This window comes from Ornithodoros turicata, chromosome 5, assembly GCF_037126465.1.
Source record: "Ornithodoros turicata isolate Travis chromosome 5, ASM3712646v1, whole genome shotgun sequence".
Taxonomy (NCBI): Eukaryota; Metazoa; Arthropoda; class Arachnida; order Ixodida; family Argasidae; genus Ornithodoros; species Ornithodoros turicata.
This window is the reverse complement of record NC_088205.1, coordinates 46434268-46454824: the sequence shown is the minus strand read 5'-3', so window position 1 is coordinate 46454824 and position 20557 is coordinate 46434268.

Genomic DNA, 20557 nt, shown 5'->3' with positions numbered 1-20557 from the left:
TCCACAGTCTTTCATGATAAATTTGTCGGGCGCTCTGCCGCCATATGCCTCGGAGACGAACATTGTAAATCCATTTGGGGCAATTGCGGTCAGGAACATACAGTGTTATGTGCTTTGTACGAGCTGTATGTCTGTGCCCTTGTCATCAGTTTCTTTGTCGCTGTAGGTTAACTTCCGTACAGTCAATGCAGACTTGTACGTATTTGGAGTATTGTATTTAAAATACTGTATTTTAAATACAATTTGCGGTATTTTGGTACTCTACTCAGTACTTTTTGTTTTGTGTATTTGTACTCTATTTAAAATACATTTTATGGTATTTTCTACTCAATACTCTAATTACATATTTTGGATCTTCCTCTCAAACTTTCTGTGTCTCGTCTTTCCATTATCTTGCTTGTTCAGTGGAAATTTCCAGAGTCCCTCGGACTTGACCCGGACATTGGCCCTTCTTGGAAGAATCCATTTAGAGATCTTGCGCCGTGTGTACTAATCCTTGGCTAGTGAGGGTTCTATTATGTGTGCCCTGACGCGGTGACGCCGAATTCTGACCTCTCCGAACAGGGACCTGCTAGAAGTTTGCTTTGTTCTCTACATACAGGGTGTCCCAGAAAACGTGTCATTGAATTATAATAAAAAAAAAACTACACCACCTAGAGTCATGCGGTCAATGGCATTTGTTCTTACTGGGTTTTTGCCACTTCCTCATGTGAATGTCGTGTAACGTAAGTTTAATCATGTAAATTTTTGCGAGCTTAAGTCGAAAATTTGCCTAGTAAGGGTCACTTTTTTACCACACCAATGTGAAGAGCGTGTGTAATTTAGTGAAATTGAAGGTAATTGACAGGGATCTTCAGGAGCTATCCCATCGGAAAAAATACCCGAACATCATGCTCTACGGAGGTCGCACAGAATAGCGCACGACGTATTTTTCAGCGCGATCTTTGTCAGTCCGATGAAAGGAGGTTGGAGACCCAGCCGGTCCCCGACATCGCAGAAAGAGATAAAACAGGCACGGCTTATCACGTACGACTTTCGCTGGGATAATGCTTTCCCTCTCCCAATTTTAGGAACTTACTTTTTCTACTATCACTCTGTGGGCTGGCTTCGGAACCTCCTTTCGTCGCACTGAGAGCGATTGCGCTCAAAAAGTCATCGCGCGCTATGGTCCGGTGCTCCGAAAAGCATGATATTCGGCTATTTTTTCCGATGGGATAGCTCGTGAATATCACTGTGAATTATCATGAATTTCACTAAATTAGACACGCTCTTCACATTGGTGGGTTAAAAAAGCGATCTTTACTAGGCAAATTTCCGACTTAAGCTCGCAAAAATTTACATAATTAAACTTACGTTACACGACATTCACATGAGGAAGTGGCAAAAACCCAGTAAGAACAAATGCCATTGACCGCATGACTCTAGGTGGTGTAGTTTTTTTTATTATAATTCAATGACACGTTTTCTGGGACACCCTGTATGTACAGAACAAAGCAAACTTCTAGCAGGTCCCTGTTCGGAGAGGTCAGAATTCGGCGTCACCGCGTCAGGGCACACATAATAGAACCCTCACTAGCCAAGGATTAGTACACACGGCGCAAGATCTCTAAATGGATTCTTCCAAGAAGGGCCAATGTCCGAGTCAAGTCCGAGGGACTCTGGAAATTTCCACTGAACAAGCAAGATAATGGAAAGACGAGACACAGAAAGTTTGAGAGGAAGATCCAAAATATGTAATTAGAGTATTGAGTAGAAAATACCATAAAATGTATTTTAAATAGAGCACAAATACACAAAACAAAAAGTATTGAGTAGAGTACCAAAATACCGCAAATTGTATTTAAAATACAGTATTTTAAATACAATACTCCAAATACGTACAAGTCTGCATTGACTGTACGGAAGTTAACCTACAGCGACAAAGAAACTGATGACAAGGGCACAGACATACAGCTCGTACAAAGCACATAACACTGTAAGTTCCTGACCGCAATTGCCCCAAATGGATTTACAATGTTCGTCTCCGAGGCATATGGCGGCAGAGCGCCCGACAAATTTATCATGAAAGACTGTGGAATAGAGGACAACTTTGGGAGGGGAGATGAGGTGATAGCTGACAGGGTTTTTTCCCTTAGTCTTCACTTAGAGGTTGAAGTTGTGAAGATGAATGTACCTGCCTTCACAAGAGGTAAGGAAGCAACTCTTTATACTTAGTGCTTCATATAGTTGCACAAGCATCTCTCTCATTACTGTGATCTTTTTACATGTCTGGCAGAGCCCTCCGCATAATGCACGTGCCATCCGATTTAATTACCAACCCATTGTTATATTGTCCAGGAAAGCAGCTGCTCAGTGAGAAAGATGGGACTGCAACGCGTAGGATTGCATCTTTGCGCATCCACGTTGAAAGAGCCATCAACCGCATGAAGACTTACAGGATACTTCGGCTCCCTTTACCAATCAAGTCAAAGAAGACAATCAGCAAGATTGTTTTTGTCTGTGCTGGGTTGTGCAACCTAAAGCTGAATTAGAGGGTGTAAGACGGTGAAAAAATAAGCGTGGAGGGAAAACAGTTACTAGTAGAACGACGCACTAGAATTAGATGACTATACAAGCTTGTTTACTGGGAACATAAAACAGTCATAGTTTCAGTATTTTTCTGTATGTGCTCAAGTCACACTCCCCATTCCTGTGCTGCTCCACAGTGATCGGTAGTAACGCACAAAAGTAAAATTTCTTAAGGCGCAGAATGTTCCGAGCCAATAAGTCTCCGTCAAATCGTATTTTCATCAGTACATCTGTAACCTCACCAGACTCATTGGCAGACCACACATAGAAGTAGCACAGTCGCCTTCCTGAACACAGCATTTGAAATTGTACTTGCGCAAAATACCCGTTTGATCCATTTTCTGCAAGCACGTACTCTTCTTGACTCGAGAGCTTCACATCATATTTCCCTTTTGCAATCAGTGCTTTGCAGTTCTTGACATATGGACACTTGATTTCGAGAACTGCATTTTCCGACTCGATGACACCGTCTGGAGAGGCTGACAACCATGGATAGTCTTCACTAATAAACAAACCACACTTCTTTACAGTCAAACCTGTTTTTCTCATAAAATGTTCACCAGCGATGCTTTCACATCTTTTGCCATGATTAGTGGCAGCATTCCTGAAAAATGTTGGACTTGCAACCCCCCCTTGCAGCTTTCTCTAGTGAAGTGGTTTCTCATTTTGGCACTTTCTTTATATTTGATGCTGTTAGTCTCAACCGACGGGCTTCATACCACATAGGAGTGTCTTGGCTTCGTGTGTTGCATTCAAGTGCACTTGCTGCGGAGCAGGACATCACCACATACTCACTGTAAAATTTGGCACGTTGCACACAACAATGCGGAAGGTCAGCTTCTATATCATGATTCCCATGGCGGTTTGCACCACATGTTTCATTGACATGAAGCTCTTGTCCTACAAACGGAGCAGACTTCTCACCAACTTGCACTTGTGGCCGGGATGGAGCATGCAATGTGTCATACAGAAGTGTTCCTAGATGGCAAAGAAAATATACAATTTAACCAAACAACAGCAAACACTACAAAAAAAAATTATTGAACAAGTAAATAACTCTGGCCACGCACATGCACTAAAATGTGAAGGTTATGCGAAATACTTTTTACGTTAAAAAGAAATGAGAAGGGGGATGTTTCGATGGACCTTCCAAATGCCTGCTCATCATGCATTAGTTGGTTCTCCCAGGTACTCCTCCTTTTGTGCTTCTCTACATCATGGTCAATTGTCTGCCGCTGGATCTTAAACGTGATATCTTGTAACACAGCTGGCTCTACATTTCGCTTTGTTCCCTGATTCCATTGCATAGCTATATCTGTACAGGATATACCTGTAACACCCTTGCAAACTGCAAGGTCTATCTGCCATAGTACAGCACCACTGTGACTGCACACCCTAGACTTCCCAGCCATGCAAGAACACCCTCCTGTCACAATCACACTATTGTACTTTGCACATATCCACGCACTGTGAGGCTTGTTGTTAACGGCCTGGGACGGCCTCACATCTCCTTTCACATAGACAGTGTCCTTGTTGATCCTATGGGCCAATAGCTTCCCGACCCATCCAGATTGAAGGTAGTTGTAGGACTCGAGACTATTATATGCCTTCACGTCCAGCAGGTCACATGCTTTTGAGTTGACAAGATAATATACGATATCTTCTGAGGTAACACGAGGCCAGAGCTTCATGTCGTCACTCCATCCGGTGACGTCATGAGGGTGCGCATAATACTGGCCATCTAAAATAACATGGGACAAGAGATAGCTGTCACAATAACATAATGGCAAAGTTAACTTCATTTCTGTTGCACAGCCAGTAAGCGTAACAATAGCTTTCAATAACGCACCATCCTAAACGTATACGTAGAGTTTTCCACCACGCACCATCCTGAACGTATACATAGAGAAAGTCCCGGTTTGACATGAACGCCCCTTGTATATACGAGGGGTGTTCGCCAACTCTCATGAAGTTCATAAGCACCCCGCCTGCGGGTAAGGTCATGGCCACGGTTTCCTGGGACAAGAATGGCGTTGTTCACGTTTATTTTCTGCCTAGTGGTACCACCATCAACAATGCATATTACTGCCAGGTTTTCAGGGCTGTGCATAAGGCGCTGAAGCAAAAGCGGGCGGGCGGGCCTCATCACCAAAGGAGTCCTCCTGCTACAGGACAATGTACGCCCGCATCTCACGACACGCACCTTACAGCAACTTGACTGGGAGTTGCTGCCATATCCCCCTTACAGTCCAGACCTCGCCCCCAGCGATTTCCATCTCTTCGGGCCACTGAAGGCGTTCCTTGGGGGCCGCCACCTCAGCTGCGACGACGAGGTCAAGAATGCGGTCCGATCATGGCTGCTACGCGCCGTACGAAAATTCCTGAATCCGAAACCAATCAGGTTTCTTCCGGATCAGGATTTCGGACTGAACCCAAAATTGGGCGGGAATGACGGTCAGGAATTATTCAGGAATGGGGTACCACGATCTATTCCGGTAATTTATTCCGGTACTGAATGGGTCCTGAACTAGAAACTGAATGTAACCGGAACAAACTCGCCATTTATCTGATCATACCCGGACATGCGCCTGATAGAATACAGGATGACCCTTGAACGAAAATGGAAAGCGCTTGAATAAAATCGGAAGAAATGCTGAATCCATGGTGGTGCATGCATTCGCTTCCTATGACCCTTTACTGCAGTGGATCTATTTGAAAACAATAAAAATGTGACTAGGCCAGCAAGAGATGCATGCATGATTAGTGTGAAACCTGAAATTGGGCTACTTGACCATGCGCCCCTGTCGTGCCTTTACATACTACATGCATGAATGGAACACAAAGTGTAAGATTCAGTCGACAATTTTATTTCCATGGTTTCGTTTGCCTTTCAATTCACTAAATTTGTCCCAATAGATTTCAGTAGAGCCGGGTGCGACGCCTTCCATTCCTCCCGTCCTACGCTGTGTGCCTGAGTGACTTCTGCAAATAAGGCACACAAATGAAGACAGAGAAAGAAGTCCCTAAGCGGAATCGCGGCACAAAGACTTATAGCAGGACAACTTACCGTTTTGGAAGGAGAGGGCTTGCCTTGTGGTAATCCAAGAGAGCGCTGATGCGATCGAGTTGGTTCCTATTCGCTCCTTGCACCACGCAGGTGGAGCCAGCGTCGTCTGTCCCCTACCGGCGCTGCGCAAAATGTTGGGTAGTAAAGGGTGCGTATCCTCGCTTGGCTTTGACTACACGATTTGACTGCGTTGCGGCTGTTCCTGCTCTACTTGGCTTTAGAAATACTGTAGCTAAGGTTGTTGTTATGACACGGTTTCTGGCCCATGAACTGCCTGGACATTTTTTGGACAAAGTAGCGCTGTCAAAGGGTCAAGGATCTGTGAATGCACATCATTCGGCTGAAGATTTCCCGGGGTATTGTCGTAACGTGTGCTGGCTTGGACTCATGCCAAAATCCCTGACTTTTGCGAAATTCTATTTCCGCACGCATGTAATCTCAGAAGTTGTCGATTTGCCCAATTGTTATGTTGCGGTTGAACGGTTATAGTATTCTTATGGTTTTTGTTAGATATGTATAGTTAAAACACGCGGAGAGGTAGGTCACGGCTACGTTGGTCCCTGAGTTTGCATTAACTATTCACAAACGGTACAGGTGACAATGAATTTCAATTAAAATTGCCGCGGATACTGAGCTGGCGTTTCCTTGGCCTGGTGGCTTTCTGGTATCAACGAAATTATGTCTGTGAGAGCGCATCGCACAGCTTTAATAGTATATTCTGCACAAACGTTCGAAATGAAAATGAAATTTCGAAAATGCAGAACTACACAGCAATTTTTAGACATTCTTTCATTGAACAGTAGACATGACGGCACCTTTAGCTTAATAATTACGTAAGGTCTCTTTAGGCTCATGATTAAAAGCGTTAAAACCCCAGTGCCAGGGAGCTAAATAGTCAGACACATGCACTGACGCCGTTTCGCCTTGTTGCCGTTTAGAAAGCCCTGTAATGGATATCCGCGTAATTTGCTGCACACTTAATAGTGAGTTTCAGTATAACCGTGGTATAACGTACGCTGTCGCCTTTGCGCACGTAAGGGAAAGCGTTGGTGGTTCGCACGCGCAAGACATAAGCAGCGCACTGCGCAGAACCAAGACGCTATCCCTTACGTATACGCAAAAGTGACAGCGTACGGTATGCTAAAACTCACTATTATCTATTACGGGCCTTTCCTATCAGGATGATCGTGTAGTACCGCAATTTCACCTCTCCCTCGAATTCCACAAGGAGTGTATCAAAAGAGAACACCAACCCATCCGCCAGCAACGTGGAAAAGTAAAACCCACCGCAAAAAAAAAAAAAAGAAGAAGAAAAAGAAACCGGTAAAAACCAGCAACCCTAAAAATGTCAAACCCACGGAAGAAATTGGGAGTATTCGACTCCTTTTTCATTTCGGCGAGATTTGCCTTCCTGCTCGTCACGTCTTATACATGTTTCATTACAAAAATTACAAACGTGCAGTGTAACTTTGTCTAACCTACAGCCACTAAATAAAGGTGCGCTGTACTGAGCGATTGTAATAAGCTTCGCTTGAGTGGACACCATTTAGCGAGACAAGTCAAACCGAAGGAAAGCAGGAGATCCACCCGAAGTTACTACTCAAATGTTAATACGTGGCTGGTAGAGGGCGCTCCAGCTGCTGGAGAAACTCTACTGCAAGGAGCGGATCGATTGACGACATGGCACGAACACAGAACGCACGGCACGACACACATAAAACCGCCTTCTCAGGAAGCGCAGGCAAATTCCTGCTGCATTCTTCTATTAAAACATCCATTTCATCCTGGAGTGCAGTCTTGTCGTCTGCAAGAAAGAAACGCGAAGTGATGAAGTGCGCACACACACAAAGCACACGCAGTAAGAAGCGGCCACTTACCAGAAATATTCATCAAATATTCTTCTTGCTTGTCAGCGCACTCTAACTCCCCTACCTGTACACGTTTCACTGTTGTAGTTTTCTATGTGGAACACACACAAAATAAGCGTTTTCCTTCACACTAGGACGCCTTGATGCCGTCGATGGCGAATGATTCCTGTCTGGACCTAGCACTTCAAATGACTACGGAGGTCAGGTGACCTAATGACGTTGACAATATTCCAAGAATAAGTATGTTCCCTATCAGCCCGAAGGGAGCAGCGGTGCAGAAGGGGAAGGGTCAGTGTATGCTTCTCATTGAGCTCTGGAATTTCCCGCTGACCTAAAAAGTCGAAACCAGTTTAGCTCCTCGTACGAGGGTGGTTCCATAAGTTTCCGGCCCGAGGTAGAAAATGCGCGCGAATTTGAAAATGCGATTAAAGGGACCGTCGCATGCAGCGGCATGCAAACCGAAACTCTGGTGTGGGTGTATCACACGGCCGACAATATTCACGACGGCGAAAATTTCACTTCAGCCAACGTCATACTTTGCACACAATTTGAACAAACGTGCAGCTAGAACAGGCGACGGTGAAATGGAAGTCCCTCGCCCACAAAACGGTCAAAACGTCACACGGAATTCCAGGCGGAGGAACCAATCGCCGGACACGGAAGACGACCGCTTCCGCTTTGCATCGAGATTCCCGCTTCCCGATGTGTCGATGTTTTGCTGGGCAGAATTGTGGAATCTCGTTCGTGCCGTGCTGTATAAATTATCATGGAAGATCGACGCATCATTTGCTGACGCTGGTAGAATACTTCGTAACTGGAATCGCAGAGTTAAACGCGTACGCCGACACGAACACACACCGACCAGCGGCAAAACGCCAGTGCGCCACTTGGATAATTTTTGTGGTTGTCTCTGTGTATTTATCTTAGCGCTTCCAGTTATAACTCGACACCAACAGGACTAGCACACAGTTTTAACAATTTGTAAGCTAACCCTTTGTAAATGGTCACTTCGCTCACGGAGTGTGCCCACATTTGACGGATGGTGACATCGTTCATTCATGCAAACAGGTATGTGTGCTTTCTTGTTCAACAGTAGTCATATTTAGCAGGACATTACACAATGTGCGTTACTGACTCCTGGCCCGCTGTAAATTCGTTTTGAAGTGTACCCCAATCGAACTGTAGTTCGCATATTCCCATGTTTTGAAAGGCATAGTTAGCTAATGTACACGACGTAAATAACGGGAATTAGTCGAGGCAGGTCATGAACATAGACAGCATAAACAAGTAAGAAATCGGGAGGAAAAGAAGAAAGGAAATCCGGAGGATCCAAGTTAGAATTTTAGCGTAGCGTAAGCACCTTTTCCCGGAGTTATTGGTTGTTTGATATTTAGCTAAGTTGAACATAACCTCTTGAATCTCCCTTGGCATTACATTTGAGCTGTTGGCAAATTTATGCATTCTGAAATCGCAAAGCATCACCTAGGATGTAAGAGATATTTCTAGAGTAACGATATTGGGCTGGATCGAGTGTAACTGATGCAACTGATATCACTGATGCAACTACTTTCATTGCTGCCGTAAAAATGAAGCATGTATCAACGAGAAAGGGTGACACAGAGGCATAAAACTAAACCAATAAACTGCATAGGTTTAGGCGGGTTCTTAACTTGCATTGCCGAAATCATTTGCAGCACTTCCCCACAGGGTCTGATGTCGACGTGAATGGCAGTGAACATCAGGCAAGAGCCCAATCCCCTTGGAATTTCACAACCTCAATAGTTCCCGTGCTGTGCTGTCACATGCAAGTTAATGTGATTCAAACTTGATATTCGTGACAGACAAGCTGCGTTCAGTTCCTGACAGGGAAAAAAGTCTGGTTCAAACCACAAATAGCTATTATTGCATGGCAGACAATATAATGTTTTGACAATCAAGATAATGAAGTTGGACAGAAAACAAATTTAAAGTTGTAGAAAGTGTTATGTAAATGTATTGTATGCAGCATCTACACAATAAGGAGTTCTGAAAATTTTCAGCCTTGTGAAACTGTGCAGCAATGATTTTGTTGAAGCCGGGGAGGACAAATTAAAACAGTGCAACTGCAATGGTCGGTGTGTAAACAACAAAACAGAAATGCCAGCTTAATTTCACAGGGATATATCTCCTAACACATCCTACTCAAAACCGTCCTTGTGCAAACCTTGACGTTCAGGAAAAATGAAATTTTGCACATTCATATTCCAGTTTCTCAGATGTGCTTTGCTGCCTGTTACTTCCCTTGATGCATACCTACCTTGGGTGCGCATACCTAATTGAGTAAAATGTTGTCTGAGGATGTACTATTTATTGGGATAGAGGCATATTAGGTCACTGTAGATGCTGTTGGGAAATTTCTGCTTGCTGAGAACATAAGGAGAAATCGAAGAGGAGGGGAGGGGGGCAATTTTATTTCTGCAACTGCAGCACTCAAGTGGGCTGTCACTACTGTAGCTTCTTTCATAGTTGTAGTGAAAATGCAGGTATCCAACAAAGAACAGACAGGCACAAAGCTTAACTGAATGCACTTAGGTTCTTCTTGCAGTTCTATCTCCTTGTAGAAGTGTGGGGTTGCCTGAAAAGGGCCGTTTTGAATAGCTGTGGTGGTAGGTCTCAGAGTGACACACACGGGTGGGTCAGCAGCATTGAACTCTTCACTTATGGAACCCCTGCAAGGAGGGTTAAATGTAATCGGTTGTAGATGCTTAGACAATACATTTCCTTTTCTTTTTTGTGTAATTTGTTTGATCCTACTTCACTCTGTTGCTCTACAGCTTCTGCAAGAATCAGTTTGCCACCACATGCACGAGCAGGGAGCACTTCAACATCCGGAGCTTCGTTGGTGATCTTGAGCGTAGAACACCACCGTATGAGCCCCAGCACCTGTGTATAGCTTACACAAAAACAAAAACATTGTTTGTACATTGCATCATGTCGTGTGCAAGGCAAATTATTCAAGTGAAGTCACGCATTGGAAAATGTGTACATACGGATCTGCAATGTTTATGTACACGTTGCTCGAGTGTTACAAATGAATGTTGCAAATGAAGTTAGCGACGTTTGGGCAATGTCGCAGTATGACATTGATGAAATGTTGCCATACCATTTGGTGCTACCTGGGGTGTGTTCAACAAATACAGATGTAACGCTTTACAGTGTTGTAGGAACGTTACATAACTGTCGCCTAAATGCTGTGTTGTGGTAAAGAAATATGGCTGTAACACTGTCATAATGTAGTGAAAACATTACCCAAATGTTGCCACAATATTGTGTGTGCGTTGCTGAGTTGCATCAGCTCGCTTGTGTTCTTTCCCTTTTGGCAGACTAATTATTTGTGCCCTGGTCTTACTTTAAATCCACATGCGTGGTGGAGGAAGGCAAAGGGGAGCCAGTCCTTTATGTATTTGAGAAGGGCCCTTTGATAACTTGGTCTGCCCCTGGGTGGGCCTTGTCTTTGAATGCACTACCTATAAAACAGACGTCTGGGCAGGATCCTTCGTGATGCTGTTCCCAGGAAGATTTTTTTCTAAAATTCTTTATTGACGTGGCGCTATATAATGTGCACTGTTTCTTTTTTGTTGTCAGTATTGAAATTACTGTTTAACTGATACCCACAGTATTGAAGCTCACACAGCAGAGTTTCTTGTTTCTCTCCTGTTGTGACAAGAGCATTAGCACTCCTCATGAATGAGTGTAATGCCCAGTTACACAAGCAAATCCACAAAACCTTTTCACTTTGAGTAGGCTGATTAAAAAATATATATATATTTTTTTTTTTCGTCTGCCTCGTCACTTTACTTTGGTATGGTGGAAGAAAACCCTCGAGGAGAAAACTCAACACAGTACAATGGTATTGCGTCTTCCTCTGTCTCTGGGTTTTCTTCCACCATATATAACCAGCTAGCCTGAATGTTATGTCTTCTGCATTACTTTAGTACCAGATGAACACAATGATTCGTGATCAAATATTGTTAGCCATTGCTGATGTGTGGAGATTATAGTATGAATTTTTATGCCAATATGTCTATTCATGCAGAAATGATATAGTTTCAGTGTGGAATGAGCCTGTTATGCTGCTCTTTTTGTGAATGTCGGTGTTTCCCATACTAGTGTTCCTTAAGTTTACTAGTGAGATCATTTTGTTACATCGTACAATAAAACAGATTCTGTGAAATAATGTGCACTAATTTCTTTTCAAAATCTGCCCCTTTCTATATTTTTGTTTAGTTTCAGGGCTACGTATGTGACGTATAGAGTATCGTGGGTGTTATTACCAGCTTGTGCTGCCAAGAGTAGTCACGAGTGTCAGTATGTCTGGCAGGCAGCCAAGGTAGCCATGCGGGGTCGTTGGTACATATCCATTCCTGGTAACTTCAGCAATTGAACGAGGACACAGGAGAGAGGCCTGAGTTTGTGCCGCTGTAGTCTCTCCTGTGTCCTCGTCCAATTGATGAAGGTTTTCCACGAACGGCAGGCGGCCCATTACGTTTTTACTGGACCGACATAAAAAAATGTCACCAGTTAAGATAACAGGCCCTTTCACAAGTTTTGAACTACGGGATAGTTTTTGGAGAACCTGGTCTGATGTTGACTAAGCAATGCACAGGCTTACATTTGGCTTGTTCGCAGGAATTCTGCAGGCCGAGAACGAGGTGTGGCATCCTCATCCCTGAAAAACAGAATGTATTACACTTAAATGGTGATCCAGATACTAGATTCCATGAAACAACACTACCATACTCATGAAAAAAACGGTGGGTGGCACAAAGCGCCACGTGAAGTGATCTCTGACAATTGTCACCACACCTGACATGATATGACGGGGACGAGATGTACGACTGCAGAGGTGAAAAGCAGGTGGCTGACATGCAAAATTGTGTTATGTACTCATACTGCAGTGCTCCCCACCGGCTTCAGTGCACCCTCCCAATGGTAGACATTACTGAAATACACATCTTATATTTGTACCCTTGAAATTATTAGAATACTAAATTTCTGAGCTTTCAGATCAGTGTCATCATCACATTTCAAGCTACGGGTAATCGAACGGCGATATCTCCCGAAGCGAGTTGCTGCATGCTACTATCCCTTTAAGGACGCGTTGCGCCATCTGTTGGAGGGCCGGAACACCACCCTCAACCCTCTCCATGCTTTTGTCGGTTGGAGAGCGGCATTTCAAACAACCAGGGTGCACTTTTCAGTTAAAATGGAAAAAAATCGAGTACCGCGCTGTGATAAAATTCTTGAAAAAAGAGGGACTTTCGCATAAAGAAATTAAAGCGCGACTGGACAACGTGTACAGGGAAGCCTCTCCGTCGTACACAACGGTAAAAGACTGGGCTAAGCAGTTTCGACTGGGGCGAGAGTCCATTGAAGATGATCCACGCGATGGTCGTCCAGTGGAAGCGGTGACACAAGAAGATTTGTCTCTTGTCGAGGAGGAAGTGCGGAGCGACAGGCGTCTGAAGGTGAAGAAAATCTCAGAAAGGCTGGGGCTTTCCAAAACAACCGTTTTTCGCATCATCGGCGAGGGCCTTCACATGAAAAAGGTCAGTGCGAGATGGGTGCCACGACTTCTCTCGTCAGTTCAAAAGCAACAGCGCGTCGTCTGTGCCAAAGAGTTTTTGGAGCTCTGTCAACAGAACGAAGAAGAAATATTGAAGTCAATAAGCTGATTTCACCAGCCTCTGTGCGCATGCGCGCGCAACACGGGGGAATTCCACCGACGCCATATTTGTAGTTCTTTCCGCGCTGCTCCAGCGTAAACATAGAGGTGCTCCGACTCGCACCTGTCTTGACTCGCTTTTGCATGCGGTGGGTTTCTTCATAATTTGCACAGGTTGACATTGTACGCTTGGCCCAGTCCGTACCAGTAGACACCACTTGCGGCTGCACATTGGCGACATCAAGAAATCAGCTGTCACAGCCTGCGCGATGCTCAAACAGGTATGTAGTTTGTTTGGGAGCGGTATTCGCATGATGTATGAATTTATTATTTTTTCGTTGATGGTTTTATTAACAGCACTGTGCCGCCATATCGGGCAGGCAGACCTCTCGGCTATCCCATTACACACACACCCCAGTAAACCACAAACGTCTGTTAGACATACCAGAAAGATCCAAACGTCTAAGACATTTGGGATGTCTAGTAGACATCCGGATATGTCCAGCTAACGTGGAATGGATGTACTATGGATCGTCGGAAGCTCATCCATAACTGTATAAATGGATATCCTATGGATGTAACAGCGGGACATTTGTCACATCCGGTGGACGTACGTGCTTGTGAGAGATTGCGACGTCTAATATACGTCCAATGGATGTTCCTACCGGATTAACATACGATAATATAGACGTACGTTTACGAAACGTTGTTTCGATTGTCAATTCAATAGTAATTTTTACGTATAGCGCTAGAAGAAAGCGAATCTATCTTGCGAGGACGTGAGAAATTGGTGAACAAGTAAAAGCAAGTTTTTCCATTTGTTCGCGTCGTGCTCTCTGCAAAGTATCTACGTAGCACTCTTCCACCAACACAGGAAACCTGTCAGTTTAACAGCTCCACTCAGTAGGTAACCTCATCATAGACAATAGCCTGAATTACAAACAGAATATTTGTCGGGGAGGAATATCAGAAATGTTAGCGGGAAGTTTGACTCATTGCAGACGTACGAATTAATTACAGAATCACTTCCTCGTCACCGCTACAAACGTTTTCGGCCCCACTACACTTAACAAACATCCCGCAACTATTGGTACTTTAGTATATGTTCCATCCAGTACGCCAATAGAGGCTACTGAGAAATGCCCAAGCCGTGTCGGGTGGGGTACGGCCACGGCTGCGTCATTTGCGCTGTACATGCACACAAAATCGCAGAAAAAGTACATTTGCAATCTGGTCTATATATTGCCGTTAATCCAGTAGGAACATCGATAGGACGTATATTAGACGTCGCAATGCCTCACAAGCACGTCCATTGGATGTGCAAATGTCCAGCTGTTACATCCAGAAGATATCCATGTATACAGTTATGGATGAGCTTCTGACGATCCATAGTACATCCATTCCGCGTTAGCTGGACATATCCGGATGTCTACTAGATATCCAAAATATCCACGGTGTACCATCCTCTAGATGTACATTAGACGTTCGTGGTTTCCGCGTGCTTTCGGCTATGTGTTTAGCAAGTTTAGCCATCGCAAGATACATTCCGCTGCGCACACTGCGAAATGGCGCACTTGCGAATGTGGTAGTGACCGGCACATAAACAATGCGGTGCTACACGACGAAATAGAGAAACAATAAACGCGAATACCTCGTTGCTGCTTCTGTTTGAAGAGAACGCGCCAGTTATACTAATCGGCATGATAAACTATTTCAACCTCTACTTCTGCATTTTCCAGGTGCAACGACAGAAACCTACTTCACCCTCCCCTTATAGGTCACTACAGCAGTGGGAAAACGAAGGAGGATGGACATGTTCCACACGCGGCCTGAACCTGTTCTTTGGGAAGAAGCATACAGGGTGTCCCACCGAAAAAGGGCCAGGGGCTAAAGAAAAAACGGAGTGCTCTACACAAATGGAACCAACTGTACGTGCTTGGCAGTTGTGTGGTCTATCCAAAAATATTTTTTTCATCGCCCCTTGTCAATTAATTAGCGGTAATTAATTTTCTAACTTTTTAATTATCGGTTTTAGCTCTCAGATGTCAATGAGGAAGTTGTAGTACATGTCGAAAAAGACGCAACTGAAGTGGTTCGAGGTTGCTATGGCTTGTGGTTTTGTTTTTTCCCGGGTTTAAAAATTGGTTTCAGAAGCCGCCCGCACCACAGAGCGCTCCTCATAATTCGGCGCCCGCGCGCGACGATTGCAGTGCACTCTGATAGGTGTGCCGTGAAACAGGTGAAATATCTTCCCCTTGGGTGACGTGGCCCAAGGATGGTCTCCAAGCGCTAATCTGAAGGTCAATGTACGCCGGAGGGCGCTGGAATCGTCGCCCGCGGGTGCCGGATTGTGGGCAGCGATATGCGGTCCGCCCGGCATCTGAAACCAACTTTTAAACCCGGGAAAAAACGAAACCACAAGCCATAGCAACCTCGAACCACTTCAGTTGCGTCTTTTTCGACATGTACTACAACTTCCTCATTGACATCTGAGAGCTAAAACCGATAATTAAAAAGTTAGAAAATTAATTACCGCTAATTAATTGACAAGGGGCGATGAAAAAAATATTTTTGGATGGACCACACAACTGCCAAGCACGTACAGTTGGTTCTATTTGTGTAGAGCACTCCGTTTTTTCTTTAGCCCCTGGCCCTTTTTCGGTGGGACACCCTGTATATACCAGTACGAGAACTGTTTTATTGTAATACAGGATTATGGACCTGTGTCCATTATACCTATATATGGTCAGGATACGTATCATACTATCAAACATTGGAAAGTATCATTTTTAACATTTCAATGATGTGCTTTCTTGTAGGTAAACTGAAAAGCATGGAGCCGGAAAGCACAAGGATGACGGCTTGCGACTCTTAACATCTGATCACGTTCAGGAGCTGGAGTTTTTCGAAGATCATTGCAGCCCAGATACACTGGTCCGGGCCGATGTACTTGCAAGCATGGAGATCTCTGTTACCTATGGAGTGAGGGCAGTGATTGACAAAGCAACTGGAATATCCGCTGGGGGGCCTGTAAGTGTAGTGCGGGTGGTCTCGGAGTCTGCAAACATGTTTGCTGTTGCCTCTATGCTCTAGTGTATGTCACAACACATGAAGGCGTTTCCCAAACGCAAGTCATGTACTGAAGGCCCAAGGCTGAAGTTACTCTTCTTTTCCTATGAGCTGTTCTATGATGTTCCCCTGCCGAAGGAGCATTGTTCGGGGGTCATCATTTGTCTCTGGTGGAAGTCCGTAATTGTGATCCCTGCCCTGCTCTGGGTAGGATGTCACGTCATCTGTGAATGGATCAGATTACGAAGCCCTTTCTTCAGCCTCGTTCATGGTCTCATCCTCAACCAACCCGGGCTCCTAATAATAAATCAGCGAGTCTATGTGTTTATAGGTCACCACAAAAGCACATATGATATATCAAAATCCTATATTAAAAAATATTACCAATTGCTGTGACTCTTTTTTTTTTCTGCAACCGTACCGAGAAACTCTGTAAACACTGGGCTTTAGTGGAAACACTGTTGGGGTATGGTCCATATATGTCTTCGCACCATTCTTGAAGTGAAGACCACAGACTCGATGACCATCTGTAGGTACGAACTCAGAGTACCTGCAAGCAACAGTACTATGACTATCTGCTTCTACACTATACAACAGCAAGTATTAGCAGAATTACAAAACACAAACATGCAGCAATACAAATGTCAACTGAAAAATAAGTCACCGGAGTGCAAATATGGGGGCAATGCAATCACAAGAGTACAAAAAAAAGGCTATCTTGACAGGGAAATAATAATTTGATGATTATTATGCTTCACTCCTGCACCGACTGCGAGACGCCATCAAGGAAAAGAGGCGCGGCAGGTTGAGTCGAGGTGTCCGGTTGCTCCAGGACAATGCCCCCGTCCACACGGCTTCTGTTGCGAAGGCTGCACTGAAGGAGTGCGGCTTCGAAGAAATCCACCACCCACTCTACAGTCCAGACTTGGCACCGAGTGACTACTTCCTGTTCTCAAACTTGAAGAGGGATCTCAGAGGACGGAGATTTCAAAACGATAGTGAGGTGCGGTTTTCCAGCATTTTGCGGACAAAACTTCTGACTATTTTTTCAAGGGTATAAGAATGCTGGTTGAAAGGTGTCAAAAGTGCATCGAAATTAAGGGTGACTATGTCGAAAAGTGATACACTTGTTTCGTCTCAATGACTATTAAAAGTTCGTCGGGCCGGAAGCTTATGGAACCACCCTCGTACACCTTTGTCCGCAGAGGGAATACAATGTACATGTGGTTTCGTGGTTTCGAAGCCAAACGGAAACACATCCGTATTATCATGTTATGTTACTTCCTAAAAAGTTAAAAAACACGCAAGATATATTAAGCTTTATGTTATGTTTTATGCTTTATATTAACATATCATAGAGTGCATTTCCGGCATTGACTGGTGCCCTTTTCCCTACCCAGAAAGTTATTTCAGCAATAACAATTAATACTAATTCGTGGTTTTACGTCGCGGACAACTGTGAACTTATTTTAGTCAAACATAAGCTTTGCATAATCCCGCGCTGCCAAGGTCATTTCACCTGATCGTCCTGCCATCACTTCATCTCATCGCTGGTTCGACTGGCCATGCACGGGATCTCGAAATAATTTACACAGCACGTGTCTCCAGAAAAAATGTTCCTGGGTGCATTGTGCTGAGGGATCCCGACTATTTACTCACCGTTACTCACCGGACAATTGCTTGAATGTATTTCCGTTTCTGCTGCTGCTATATTCGGGAGGATAGGTTTTGCGGGATTCGGTCGATAACGTTCGTAGATAGGCAACATATAATTTAATAATTCGAGACTTCGAGGGCAACGTGACCGAGGATCTCTGTAATCATGTTACGTAATATCTATTGCCACACTTGAAATATATTCAACGATTGTCAAAAGAACCCCGGTTGGCGACAAAGTATCAGACACGTCCTTCCGGTTTGGTTCAGGCGATATTCAGGCGGATTCAGGAAAGCTGCGTCCGGAATCCGGCTGAACCTACGCCGGAATGTCCTGATAGTGCCTGAACAGTGCCGGATTCCGCCGGTTTCGTTGTGCTGAAGCTTCTTTCAGCATCAGCGACAGTAACTGGTGTGGTCAGAAAATAGAAGCCTGACGCAAATGCAAGGATTCTGATATATCTCTTGGTGGCTTTCTTGTATGTTAAAATTGTTTGTCGTCTCTTTGTTTGGCGCCCTCTCTTTTTCTCAGTGACACAAAACGATATTCCATTATGAGTTCGTTGGCATCAATGTCTACCATTTTCACTTAAAAATTTTTGCTGCGACTCTCCAGTTCAAGTTCTCATTCACACAGCTCCAAGCTGTTAGCGTTTTACAGAAATCCAAACAACGTTTTACCACTCCACGAGTTGGTCGATGAAACAGAAGATATGGCCTGATCAGTGAAAATAAGAAAGAACTGCGATTTGAATTTTCGTTCTGCAGAGACGACTCTTACATTTTTTTTGTCACTTTTAGGAGAAGGTAGCAGACATTGCACTTGATAGCACTTGATTGGCCGGTTCATCACTTGATCCGGTTCATCAGGTGTCCACAACAACACTCCTGTATTTTTGGGCGCACGGAACCGCGCGGGACAATTTTTTTCCGCCACGCAACTAGGGACCAATTTTTCGAGGACCAACTTTTCCGGACTATTTTTTTCCGGAACTCCATCCGGCATGCTCCACACAAAAACACCTAAATAGGCAAGAACATGCAAAAACAGACACGTTGTAACACATGCCAAAACTACTTCTAATGTACGCTTCACGACGCAGACTTCGTACTGTGGAACTGTAGCGAATGCTACAGAACCATTCGATGACGCTGTGCAGCGTCAAGCCTCCTTCCTGCACCGCTAGTTCAAGCTCACTGGGTGTTGTCGTTGATCCTCTAACATGAATTCAGTTTAATTTTACTACTCGTTTTCTGTTATGTTTACTTTAGCATATATGCAGCTTTAGCCGCTATGGAGTAGACGGCGTTCCATGTTCATTATATTATCCGCCCATCGGTCACATTTTCTCTTAGACGTTTTGTCAGCCACACTCTACCTCCGGTTGGCGAATTTAATCCACTGTGGTGATGATGAAAAGTATCGCCGTTTCATATGAAAAGTATCGCCGTTTCAGAGAGGTGGGCAACGTCACGACTGACGGCCTGGGGAAATGTGCATCCTGGGCCGACTTCTAAAGGAACTGTGCCGACGTATGTCTGAAAGCGTCTGAGGAAAACCCAGGAAAAACCCCAGACAGCACAGCCGGCACTGGGATTCGATCCCAGTCTCGACGAAACACGGCCAGCACGCTAACCACTGAGCCACGCGAGCTGTGGCATCGCTCATGATCACAGTCGTCTCGCGACGTAAGTCCACTAATTAGGAACATGCGCATGACAATAGAAGAGTGACGGCGGACGTGTTTGTCACGTTCAAACACCTGTTGACTCACGATAACCCCATTCAAGCCCCACACATTCAGCCAAATTCAAACTTCATAAACATCCAAACTGACACATTAAGCGGCCTGGTAGTCGCCATTCATTCCACCTTTCTCACCCTATGACCTTGTTCGAAATGCGGAAGAAGAAGACCCGACCTTTGTGGTGTCTCGCCTTTCGGTGCATATGAGCATTTGGATGTTCTGGACGTTTGGTGCTTATGAGCATTTGGTGCTTATGAGCTACTACCCCATAGTCGTGCCTGTATGATGTAAAGAGAAATGATACGGACACCAACAACCCTCTTCTTTTCTCTCTCTCTCGCCGCACGGTGCGCGGTGAGACGAGTTTATTAGCTCCACGTGAACCTCCAATTTGCCCGATATTGCCGGTTCGAGTTTGTGCGGACTCAGTCAGCTGTTTGAACTGTCTCATAAGGCTAACGCGAATCTCTCGTATTTCCGGTTAGTGCAAGCCGGGCTTTACAGTCATTCTTTACAGTAACTTTCAACAGGACTGTGCTGTAATGTTCGCAATGCGGAAAAATGCTTGAAATTCTATCGTCGCCTCCCATAATAATAATTCGACGTTTCCTTTTCTTTTCGCTAAGAGTGCACGCCTCACAGTCAGTTCCAAACTTCTGAAGTTTTCGGGAGGATCTCGATATTCCCGGTTGCGAAATCCACGATCCCCCCCCCCCAAAAAAAAATAAAAAGGTCCCTGGTTGTGTGGACGGAAAAAAATGGTCCCGCAAACACCTGCGCTGCCAAAAATACAGGGGCGTAGTTGCAGATAGCCGATGGAGCACATAACGGCCGACCAAGTGTTACCATTCGCTATCCTGATTTGAAATTTCATTGA